This window comes from Schistocerca americana, chromosome 1 (genome assembly GCF_021461395.2).
Source record: "Schistocerca americana isolate TAMUIC-IGC-003095 chromosome 1, iqSchAmer2.1, whole genome shotgun sequence".
Lineage (NCBI taxonomy): Eukaryota > Metazoa > Arthropoda > Insecta > Orthoptera > Acrididae > Schistocerca > Schistocerca americana.
Window position 1 is genome coordinate 188171313 of NC_060119.1, and position 13180 is coordinate 188184492.

Genomic DNA, 13180 nt, shown 5'->3' on the forward strand with positions numbered 1-13180 from the left:
TCCCCGAATTGCTCTTCAACAGTGGGAAGCGAGAAGGTGCTTAAAACATCAATGCAGGCCTGTGTTGTGATAGTGTCACGCAAAACAACAAGGGGTGCAAGCCCCCTCCATGAAAAACACGACCATACCATAACACCACCGCCTTTGAATTTTACCGTTGGCACTACACACGCTGGTAGATGATGTTCTCCGGGCATTCGCCATACGCACACCGCGCCATCGGATCGCCACAATGTATACCGTGATTCACCACCCTACATAACGTTTTTCCACTGTTCCTTATGCTCCTTACACCGAGCGAGGCGTCGTTTGGCACTTACCGGCGTGATGTGTGCCTTATGGGCAGCCGCTTGACTTTGAAATCCAAGATTTCTCACCTCCCGCCTGTCATAGTACCTGTAGTGAATCCTGATGCAGTTTGGAATTCCCATGTGATGGTCTGGATAGATGTCTGCCTGTCACACATTACGACCCTCTTCAACTGTCGGCGGTCTGTGTTAGCCTACAGACGAGCTAGGACTGTACGGTTTTGTGCTGTACATGTCCCTTCACGTTTCCACTTCAGTACCACATCGGAAACAGTGGACCTAGAGATGCTTAGGCGCGTGAAACTCTCACGTAAGACGTATGACACAAGTCACACCCAATCACCTGACCATATTCGAAATCCATGATTTCCGCGGAGCTCCCCATTCTGCTCTCTCACGACGTCTAATGACTAGTGAGGCCGCTGATATGGAGTGCCTGGCAGTAGGTGGCAGCACAATGCACCTAATATGAGAAACGTATGTTTTTGGGGGTGTCCGGATACTTTTGATCACATAGTGTATATGCAAAGTAGCGCGACTCCGATGTAGGCAAGGATCAGTGTGGCATTCGTGTCTTTTCGACGTGCGTGTGATACACATTAAAACGTGAACTATGGTTTCATTATTGCCAAATGCGTTCAAATAGGAGCACCGCGCGGTTAGCACAAACAGCAGTAGACGTCCATTAGAGAGTCAAGAGTATCTTTCCTAATGAATAAATCCGCTCCAGTTGTACTTGACAGATCCTTTGTTTGGATAAAATCGGAAACCCAACATGCGTTTCAGGATGTAAATCCCATCTTCAAGCTCTACAAAATATCTATATCTTCTACGTCTACCATATCCTTCTTAGTTCCCCTTGTTTTTTGCAGCGCCTTAAGCTGGGGTTTGTATCCTGAAATTCGGATCGTGTGAACGATTTTATCCAAATAATATTTGTCAGATACAATTGGAGCGGATTAATTCACCATGAAAAACTTCAGCAAAAGTTGTGCATTTCCCCGAAAGAGTTTGTTACGCCAACTGAGAATGTGTATCGGGCAGCGCGTCTGTCGAAAGCCAGCGTTGTGGAATGGTGAGCCTAGTTCCGCGCTGTTCGCGATTTGGCACAAGGCGCTGGTCGATTTGGGATTATGGGGGCCCGTTGCTTATTGGTTTCAAGGAACCTGGTGAGTCCATCACCGGGAATGATACTGCGCTACGCTGGAGAAACTGCGAGGTGGTATTAAGGCGAAACGTCCCGGCAAACGGCGGCAAGGGGTGCCGCTGCTTCGAGATAACCACGTCCCCATATCGCAAATGTCGTAACGCGGAAGTTTCGCCCAGTGGGAGACACCCGAGCACCCGCCCTACAGTCCTGGTCTTTCCCCATGCGATTAGCATACCTTGGCTCCCTTAAAAAAGGCCTTGAAGAGTCAAACATTCCTGTCGGACAAGGATGTATAGCAGGCAGTTACGGATTTCTCGACGCAACAAGACACCATAATTTAACAAATGGGGTTCTTCAACATGACGTGTCGTTCGGATGATTGCCTCAGTGACCACGGCGATTTTCGCTGAACGGTACACGGATTCTGGACTGTACGGCCTTCAGACGCAAACTTTTTGATCACTCCTTATGTATCTGTAGTCAGCAAACCACCGTGAAGTGCATGGCAGAGGTACTTCCCACTGCACCACGTATTCTTACTATCCTATTCGTGTTCAGGACTCAGGAGGAATTATAATTTGAATGCTTCTGAATATGCTTCAACTAGGCTATTCTGTTATTCGTGATCGCTACGGGAGCGATACACAGGAGGGTGTACGAGATTTATAGATTCCTCTACTGGCTACCTAAACCTCGTAAGTAGGCGTCTCTGGGATAGCTCGCGCCCATCTTTAAGCCAACTACCAGATCAGATATTCAGATGCTCTTCCGAGGGTCAAACAGATCTGTAACAGCTGCCCAGAATTCTTCCGGGTTGTATGGCCGTGGACCACGGAAGTCTTCTATCCCTGACGTTTCGTCCAAAGCTACGTTGGGCATCTTCGAAGATGCTCCTAGTTGTGTTGAGTCTCGCCGACTGACGAGTCGGACGTCAAAGAATGGCCTAAATACCGTAGAAAGTGGGCGTGGTCTGGGTTTGACGCGATAGCAGAGATAAAACTTGTCAAGGATAAAATATAACTATCGATCATAGTACGTCAAGGATAAAAACGTCTCATCGATTCTGTAGCGCCACTGTCCATATATCGCTGGGTTACATTGCTTCTTCTTTTCTGTTGAAATTATCCCCATGTTTATATATTTCGATGGCTTCTCTATATAGCCGTGGGTAATGGTTCGTCATAGTACATAAAACTTCTGCGGTTATTTCGCATAGTGTTGCTTGTCTATTAGCACCGACAGCTCTGCGAAAACTCGGCTACTTTCGGTTGTTAAATGAAGGCAGTCTGCCATGCGTTATCCGTGGTGGGAGTTAACGCCTGAAATTTGGTGTTTTCGGTTCAGTCTTGACACTGTGTATCTCGGACTATCGAATTCCGTAACTATTTCGGAAGTAGAATGTCCCATGCGTCTAGCTGCAACTACCATTCTGCATTCAAAGGCTGTTAATTCCCGTCGGCGTCCGTAATCACGTCGGACACATTTTCATACGTATGACCAGAATACAAATGACAGCTCCACAAATGCACTGCCCTTTTATACAGTTGATGCGAGATAGCACCGCCATCTGTATATGTGCATATCGTTATCCCATGATTTTTGTCACCTCAGAATACATTAATACACTCTTCCCGAAAAGGAAAGTAATTATATGTCACTAAGTTCTGCAAATCATTACAAACTAAAGAAGCTTTATTTATTTAAAATAATAACGAAATTATCTAATTGACCACATTTCAAGACAATTACACACTAATTTCACTACATTCAGTTAGTGAATAACCGCTCAGTGTAATCAGAGAATAATAAATCTATACAAAGTAAATGATAATTAATTGAAACCCTCAGCTGCCGACACATGTTGTTGATATACATCTATGAGGACGGCTGAAAATGTGTGCTCCCACCGGAACTCAAACCCGGGATCTCCTGCTTACACGACAGACGCTCTAACCATCTGAGCCACCGAGGACACAGATGAATAGCGCGACTGCACGGACTTGTCCCTTGCACGCTTCCCGTGAGACCCACATTCCCAACTGCCCACAATTTACATACGTAAAGTACCTAATAGATATTTGCCCATCCACTCATTACTCGCGCACACTAAGGTGACGATTCCCGTAAGAATTCGGGCCATGTAAGCAGGAGATCCCGGGTGCAAGTCCCGGTCGGGGCACACATTTTCAGCTGTCCCCATCGAGGTATATCAACAACACCTGTCGGCAGCTGAGGGTCTCAATTAATTATCATTTATTCTAGAGAACCTGCACGGCCATCAATGGTATCTGTTCTTTCGAGAACAGTTACTATCTTCATGTATATAGTTAAAAGGCTACCCGGCCATTGACCTTCGTCTGTGCGAATGCGCACAGGTTGCCTGAACTCTTACGGGAATCGTCACCTTAGTGTGCGCGAGTAATGAGTGGATGGGCAAATATCTAATAGGTGCATTACGTATTACATATGCACATTGTGGACAGTTGGGAATGTGGGTCTCACGGGAAGCGTGCAAGGGGTAAGTCCCTGCAGTCGCGCTGTTTATCTGTGTCCTCGGTGGCTCAGATGAACAGAGCATCTGTCATGTAAGCAGGAGATCCCGGATTCGAGTCCCGGTCGGGACACACATTTTCAGCTGTCCCCATCGAGGTATATCAACAACACCTGTCGGCAGCTGAGGGTTTCAATTAATCATTATTTATTCGAAAGAAGCTGCACGGTCATCAATGGTATCTGTTCCTTCGAGAACAGTTGCTATCTTCATATCCATGTAAATTAGTGGATTGTAATCCCCTCATTTTTCCACTAGTGGCCCTTGCCAAAAGTTTGGTGTTAAGTCACTACTAGTTAAAATCTGTATATTATCAAATTTTTGAATAAGTTCCTCCAACATTTCTGTTCTATTCATTTATCGAATGATTATTCACTTGATTGTCCTCGCATTTAAGGTTATCTACACTGATGCATCCCTTTTTATTATAAAAACAATTAGACTACAATACCGGCTTTGTGATCTCTTCATTGCACCACATTTCAACATATATTAATTTCTGTATCTACCGCCTCTTGCTTTGCTATGGGTATTATGTAAGGCTGTAGTGTGAAAGGACTAAGTTATTTTATCTCATGTCAGTAAACATACTCTTTCCTAAGACCTGGTCTTAGAGAAGGTACTTTCGATGTTACTCAGTCCTAAAATTAGATGATTATCGCAATTTGGCATAAACGTCACAGTGTTACTACGATGCAGACCCCATGTTGCCTTCCCACAAAATGAGTGCCTTGAACTGTTACGCACACTTCAAAGATTGTAGTCGGTATATTCTGGTGATCTGAATATGTAAAGGAGATGTAAAGTAGCGTGTAGTGAAATAGCATTGCCACATAAAACAAGACTGTCATCGATGATAAACACTGTTACTCATTGCCAAGTTACATTTCAGTGTTTCTGCTATATTGGGCCTTGTCTGCTTCAACCATAGTCCAAAAGTAGTTACGATCTTTGATGAAAAAGATGACAATGGTGATTAAAAGCGACAGCAAAGGAAGTAACTAATGTCTCGAGTCCTTGCCAATCTATTAAAACCAATTAACGACGGTGACAACCGTAATAGGGCACTGAGACGCTGTCAGTTATCTCTTACATTACCTCGTCTTGTGTCTGACCGAGTTTCCGTTTTCCTTAGTAGACATCTTCATTTGAGTTTCTGACATTTATCCACCAGTCAAAATAGTAAATTTTAGTTTCTGATATGCAAGGATACTTACGAAGATTAAGGTTTGTTCGTCGAATCGCCAACATCCTTTTCTTTAGAGCATCTTCAAAAGTCTGCCTCTCACAAACACAGTGAATAGTTTACGAATACGAAACTTACCTCAGATAAATCATTCTCAGGTCAAATTATTAGGCTGAAATTACTTACATCTATATCTACATCTACATTTATACTCCGCAAGCCACCCAACGGTGTGTGGCGGAGGGCACTTTACGTGCCACTGTCATTACCTCCCTTTCCCGCTCCAGTCGCGTATGGTTCGCGGGAAGAACGACTGTCTGAAAGCCTCCGTGCGCGCTCTAATCTCTCTAATTTTACATTCGTGATCTCCTCGGGAGGTATAAGTAGGGGGAAGCAATATATTCGATACCTCTGGAAACCTGGCGAGCAAGCTACACCGCGATGCAGAGCGCCTCTCTTGCAGAGTCTGCCACTTGAGTTTATTAAACATCTCCGTAACGCTATCACGGTTACCAAATAACCCTGTGACGAAACGCGCCGCTCTTCTTTGGATCTTCTCTATCTCCTCCGTCAAACCGATCTGGTACGGATCCCACACTGATGAGCAATACTCAAGTAAAGGTCGAACGAGTGTTTTGTAAGCCACCTCCTTTATTGATGGACTACATTTTCTAAGCACTCTCCCGATGAATCTCAACCTGGTACCCGCCTTACCAACAATTAATTTTATATGATCATATACTTCAAATCGTTCGGCACGCATACTCCCAGATATTTTACAGAAGTAACTGCTACCAGTGTTTGTTCCGCTATCATATAATCATACAATAAAGGATCCTTCTTTCTATGTATTCGCAATACATTACATTTGTCTATGTTAAGGGACAGTTGCCACTCCCTGCACCAAGTGCCTATCCGCTGCAGATCTTCCTGTATTTCGCTACAATTTTCTAATGCTGCAACTTCTCTGTGTACTACAGCATCATCCGCGAAAAGCCGCATGAAACTTCCTACACTATCTACTAGGTCATTTATATATATTGTGAAAAGCAATGGTCCCATAACACTCCCCTGTGGCACGCCAGAGGTTACTTTAACGTCTGTAGAGTCTCCCCATTGATAACAACATGCTGTGTTCTGTTTGCTAAAAACTCTTCAATCCAGCCACACAGCTGGTCTGATATTCCGTAGGCTCTTACTTTGTTTATCAGGCGACAGTGCGGAACTGTATCGAACGCCTTCCGGAAGTCAAGAAAAATAGTATCTACCTGGGAGCCTGTATCTAATATTTTCTGGGTCTCATGAACAAATAAAGCGAGTTGGGTCTCACACGATCGCTGTTTCCGGAATCCATGTTGATTCCTACATAGTAGATTCTGGGTTTCCAAAAACGACATGATACTCGAGCAAAAAACATGTTCTAAAATTCTACAACAGATCGACGTCAGAGATGTAGGTCTATAGTTTTGCGCATCTGCTCGACGACCCTTCTTGAAGACTGGGACTACCTGTGCTCTTTTCCAATCATTTGGAACCCTCCGTTCCTCTAGAGACTTGCGGTACACGGCTGTTAGAAGGGGGGCAAGTTCTTTCGCGTACTCTGTGTAGAATCGAATTGGTATCCCGTCAGGTCCAGTGGACTTTCCTCTATTGAGTGATTCCAGTTGCTTTTCTATTCCTTGGACACTTATTTCGATGTCAGCCATTTTTTCGTTTGTGCGAGGATTTAGAGAAGGAACTGCAGTGCGGTCTTCCTCTGTGAAACAGCTTTGGAAAAAGGTGTTTAGTATTTCAGCTTTACGCGTGTCATCCTCTGTTTCAATGCCATCATCATCCCGAAGTGTCTGGATATGCTGTTTCGAGCCACTTACTGATTTAACGTAAGACCAGAACTTCCTAGGATTTTCTGTCAAGTCGGTACATAGAATTTTACTTTCGAATTCACTGAACGCTTCACGCATAGCCCTCCTTACACTAACTTTGACATCGCTTAGCTTCTGTTTGTCTGAGAGGTTTTGCCTGCGTTTAAACTTGGAGTGAAGCTCTCTTTGCTTTCGCAGTAGTTTCCTAACTTTGTTGTTGTACCACAGTGGGTTTTTCCCGTCCCTCACGGTTTTACTCGGCACGTACCTGTCTAAAACGCATTTTACGATTGCCTTGAACTTTTTCCATAAACACTCAACATTGTCAGTGTCGGAACAGAAATTTTCGTTTTGATCTGTTAGGTAGTCTGAAATCTGCCTTCTATTACTCTTGCTAAACAGATAAACCTTCCTCCCTTTTTTTATATTCCTATTATCTTCCATATTCAGGGATGCTGCAACGGCCTTATGATCACTGATTCCCTGTTCTGCACTTAAAGAGTCGAAAAGTTCGGGTCTGTTTGTTATCAGTAGGTCCAAGATGTTATCTCCACGAGTCGGTTCTCTGTTTAATTGCTCGAGGTAATTTTCGGATAGTGCACTCAGTATAATGTCACTCGATGCTCTGTCCCTACCACCCGTCCTAAACATCTGAGTGTCCCAGTCTATATCTGGTAAATTGAAATCTCCACCTAAGACTATAACATGCTGAGAAAATTTATGTGAAATGTATTCCAAATTTTCTCTCAGTTGTTCTGCCGCTAATGCTGCTGAGTCGGGAGGTCGGTAAAAGGAGCCAATTATTAACCTAGCTCGGTTGTTGAGTGTAACCTCCACCCAAAATAATTCACAGGAACTACCCACTTCTACTTCACTACAGGATAAACTACTACTAACAGTGACGAACACTCCACCACCGGTTGCATGCAATCTATCCTTTCTAAACACCGTCTGTACCTTTGTAAAAATTTCGGCAGAATTTATCTCTGGCTTAAGCCAGCTTTCTGTACGTATAACGATTTCAGCTTCGGTGCTTTCTATCAGCGCTTGAAGTTCTGGTACTTTACCAACGCAGCTTCGACAGTTGACAATTACAATACCGATTGCTGCTTGGTCCCCGCATGTCCTGACTTTGCCCCGCACCCGTTGAGGCTGTTGCCCTTTCTGTACTTGCCCAAGGCCATCTAACCTAAAATACCGCCCAGCCCACGCCACACATTCCCTGCTACCCGTGTAGTCGCTTGTTGCGTGTAGTGGACTCCTGACCTATCCAGCGGAACCCGAAACCCCACCACCCTATGGCGCAAGTCGAGGAATCTGCAGCCCACACGGTCGCAGAACCGTCTCAGCCTCTGATTCAGACCCTCCACTCGGCTCTGTACCAAAGGTCCGCAGTCAGTCCTGTCGACCATGCTGCAGATGGTGAGCTCTGCTTTCATCCCGCTAGCGAGACTGGCAGTCTTCACCAAATCAGATAGCCGCCGGAAGCCAGAGAGGATTTCCTCCGATCCATAGCGACACACATCATTGGTGCCGACATGAGCGACCACCTGCAGATGGGTGCACCCTGTACCCTTCATGGCATCCGGAAGGACCCTTTCCACATCTGGAATGACTCCCCCCGGTATGCACATGGAGTGCACATTGGTTTTCTTCCCCTCTCTTGCTGCCATTTCCCTAAGGGGCCCCATTACGCGCCTGACGTTGGAGCTCCCAACTACCAGTAAGCCCACCCTCTGCGACCGCCCGGATCTTGCAGACTGAGGGGCAATCTCTGGAACAGGACAAGCAGCCATGTCAGGCCGAAGATCAGTATCAGCCTGAGACAGAGCCTGAAACCGGTTCGTCAGACAAACTGGAGAGGCCTTCCGTTCAGCCCTCCGGAATGTCTTTCGCCCCCTGCCACACCTTGAGACGACCTCCCACTCTACCACAGGTGAGGGATCAGCCTCAATGCGGGCAGTATACCGGGCAACCACAGTCGTAGTCCGATCGGGGAAAGCGTGGGACGAGCTGGCCGTCCCCGACAAACCCCCATCCGGACCCCCACAGTGATGCCCATTGGCAACAGCCTCAAGCTGTGTGACCGAAGCCAACACTGCCTGAAGCTGGGAGCGAAGGGATGCCAACTCAGCCTGTATCCGAACACAGCAGTTGCAGTCCCTATCCATGCTAAAAACTGTTTTGCAAAGAACGTCTGAACTAATCTACAGAGAGCGCAAACAAATCGACAAAATTTAAACGGTTATTAAAATACAATACTGCCTAGCAAATGCAGTAATGCTGCTACTTGCGCACTGCTGACACTGCTCGGCGGCGGAAGGAGACTACGCGATTTTACACTATTCAGGTACTAAAACGCGATGCTACAACTCTCAAATACTATAATACGCCCGAAATTTATGAATTAAACAATGCAAGTACCAAAAACACGCAAAGAAATTAAGAATTAAACTATGTAACAAATGAGTGAGCTAGGAGTATACGACTTGCTGCTGCAGCTGCTTATCCAACGGCGGCAGGGAGCACACTGACTGTGACCAACCGACACTGGCCGTTCAAAACAAAAACAGAAGACAAACGACTACGCAAATTTACACTATTCAGGTACTAAAAGGCGATTCTACAACTCTCAAATACTATAATACGCCCGAAATTTATGAATTAAACAATGCAAGTACCAAAAACACGCAAGAAATTAAGAATTAAACTATGTAACAAATGAGTGAGCTAGGAGTATACGACTTGCTGCTGCAGCTGCTTATCCAACGGCGGCAGGGAGCACACTTGTAAGAGCTGTGGATGTGGAAGCAAAGCACAATGTCCCTCCAGCGGATTATAATTGGTATGCATGTGACATCAAGCTTACCAATATGTTCCAAAACGCCACACATAAAAATGGGATTTTGCGATGCGAGTTCTGTTGGTAATAAAAAAGTAAGATCAAGTGTCTTGGATAGCCCTTGGGCTAGGAACTATTTGTATAACCAACAGACGATCTTCTTACTCTCATTAACCTACGGTGCAGGGTCAAAGTATGAATATTACACACTTACGCCTGCTTAGGCAAATGGAACAAATCGGTTGATTCTTTTTACAGTTCATTTAGTCTATGGTGAGCTTCATGGGCACCATTAGTTCACTTGCGCTTCGTCGGAACCCCCCCCCCCCCCCTTTCCCAAAAGATTTTTTTATATACAGGGTGTTACAAAAAGGTACGGCCAAACTTTCAGGAAACATTCCTCACACACAAATAAAGAAAATATGTTATGTGGACAAGTGTCCGGAAACGCTTAATTTGCATGTTGCAGTTCATTTTAGTTTCGTCAGTATGTACTGTACTTCCTCGATTCACCGCCAGTTGGCCCAATTGAAGGAAGGTAATGTTGACTTCGGTGCTTGTGTTGACATGCGACTCATTGCTCTACAGTACTAGCATCAAGCACATCAGTACGTAGCATCAACAGGTTAGTGTTCATCACGAACGTGGTTTTGCAGTCAGTGCAATGTTTACAAATGCGGAGTTGGCAGATGCCCATTTGATGTGTGGATTAGCACGGGGCAATAGCCGTGGCGCGGTACGTTTGTATCGAGACATATTTCCAGAACGAAGGTGCCCCGACAGGAAGACGTTCGAAGCAATTGATCGGCGTCTTAGGGAGCACGGAACATTTCAGCCTATGACTCGCGACTGGGGAAGACCTAGAACGACGAGGACACCTGCAATGGACGAGGCAATTCTTCGTGCAGTTGATGATAACCCTAATGTCAGCGTCAGACTAATTGCTGCTGTACAAGGTAACGTTGACCACGTCACTGTATGGAGAGTGCTACGGGAGAACCAGTTGTTTCCGTACCATGTACAGCGTGTGCAGGCACTATCAGCAACTGATTGGCCTCCATGGGTACACTTTTGCGAATGGTTCATCCAACAATGTGTCACTCCTCATTTCAGTGCAAATGTTCTCTTTACGGATGAGGCTTCATTCCAACGTGATCAAATTGTAAATTTTCACAATCAACATGTGTGGGCTGACTCCGCACTCAATTGTCCAATCACGTCATCAACATAGATTTTCTGTGAACGTTTGGGCAGGCATTGTTGGTGATGTCTCCATTGGGCCCCATGTTCTTCCACCTACGCTCAATGGAGCACGTTATCATGATTTCATACGGGATACTCTACCTGTGCTGCTAGAACATGTGCCTTTACAAGTACGACACAACATGTGGCTCATGCACGATGGAGATCCTGCACATTTCAGTCGAAGTGTTCGTACGCTTCTCAACAACAGATTCGGTGACCGATGGATTGGTAGAGGCGGACCAATCCCATGGCCTCCACGCTCTCCTGACCTCAACCCTCTTGACTTTCATTTGTGGGGGCATTTTAAAGCTCTTGTCTACGCAACCCCGGTACCAAATGTAGAGAATCTTCGTGCTCGTATTGTGGACGGCTGTGATACAATACACCATTCTCCAGGGCTGCATCAGCGCATCAGGGATTCCATGCGACGGAGGGTGGATGCATGTATCCTCGGTAACGGAGGACATTTTGAACATTTCCCGTAACAAAGTGTTTGAAGTCACGCTGGTACGTTCTGTTGCTGTGTGTTTCCATTCCATGATTAATGTGATTTGAAGAGAAGTAATAAAATGAGCTCTAACATGGAATGTAAGCGTTTCCGGACACATGTCCACATAACATATTTTCTTTCTTTGTGTGTGAGGAATGTTTCCTGAAAGTTTGGCCGTACCTTTTTGTAACACCCTGTATTTTCGGCGCCACCAGCGGACCGCAACCCAGCCGAGGATTCCAAGTTGGCTACGCACAGCAAATGGCTGAATTTTCCACCATAGATCCTTAAGATGCCTACCTCGAACTACCTTGAAAATATTCTTCATATTGTAACTTACCTGTAACAAATAAAGCCTTTGTTCGTGAAAATGGACTCGATAAGCAACCTGAGCTCTCAGTAATCGGACTCTAACCTGCATAACACTGTGTGCGTATCGTATGAGTGTCAGTTCCACTGTCATTTAAGCCCTCAACAGATCGTTACATGAAAAACTTTAAACTAACATTTGGGTGAGCTACCTGACTGCGTATTTGAATATAAAAAACTACAGCAACAAATGAACCTGTAACCATGAATACCTAAGCTATCTGACTGCGTATTGGAATCAGAATTTACAAGTGATACAGAATCTAGCTTCTGCGACGGAATTTACTGGATTAGAGCACATGACATGTTGTGGCGTGTCAGTGTCTCTGTTTTGGCCGTAAGTTTTGCACTCACCTCTTTATATGACTGCAGGTTCGAGTACTCCATTGGGGATGAGTGTGTGTGTTGCCCTTAGCGTAAGTTAGTTTAAGATAGCTTCAGTTGTGCGTAATCTTCGGCACCGATGACGTCAGCAGTGTGTTCCCATAAGACCTTACCACAAATAAAAAGGAGTTTCCATGGATCCTGTTAAGTACTAAATAACTTGTAAGAAGGGATTTCATAAATTAAGTCTATTTAAAAACTCTATAAATCATCATGACCAACAATATTTTGACAAGCATTAATAAAGGCGAAATGCTTGACAGTGACCTTATAAGTATAAATAAGGACTGGGTTCCAGATTAACAAATTATTTCAGTTTCAAAGTTACATTAACATTTAATAACCATAGCTTATTTACGAATTAGATGTGGAGAACAATTATTATTATTTCGAGGTTAAGGAGCCTTCTTTACCAGACAAGCAAAACATGGGATTATTACAAACTCGGACTAACAACCACGAGCCTAACCCTGCAATTGCGCTTTACGCTGTGCTTGCGAATTTTACCTTGAATTGCATCTTCAAGCGTAGTTAAGCCACCCTCGCCCATATAAATGAAATCAGGCCTTGAGTGTGGTAAGAGTTGCCGTAACAGACTTGAGGGCAGCGTACCACGTCTTCTGTTTCCGAGCTGTCGACCAACACTACTGAAATTTTATTCTCGTAGACCGACCTTGACACACAACAATGCTTAGAATCGGGCTCCCATGTATCGACCTCAGATAATTGCCATCGATATCTAAGTGCTTCTTTATTTCCAATCTTACACAATCCAAAGAATAGCCTTAAGTTG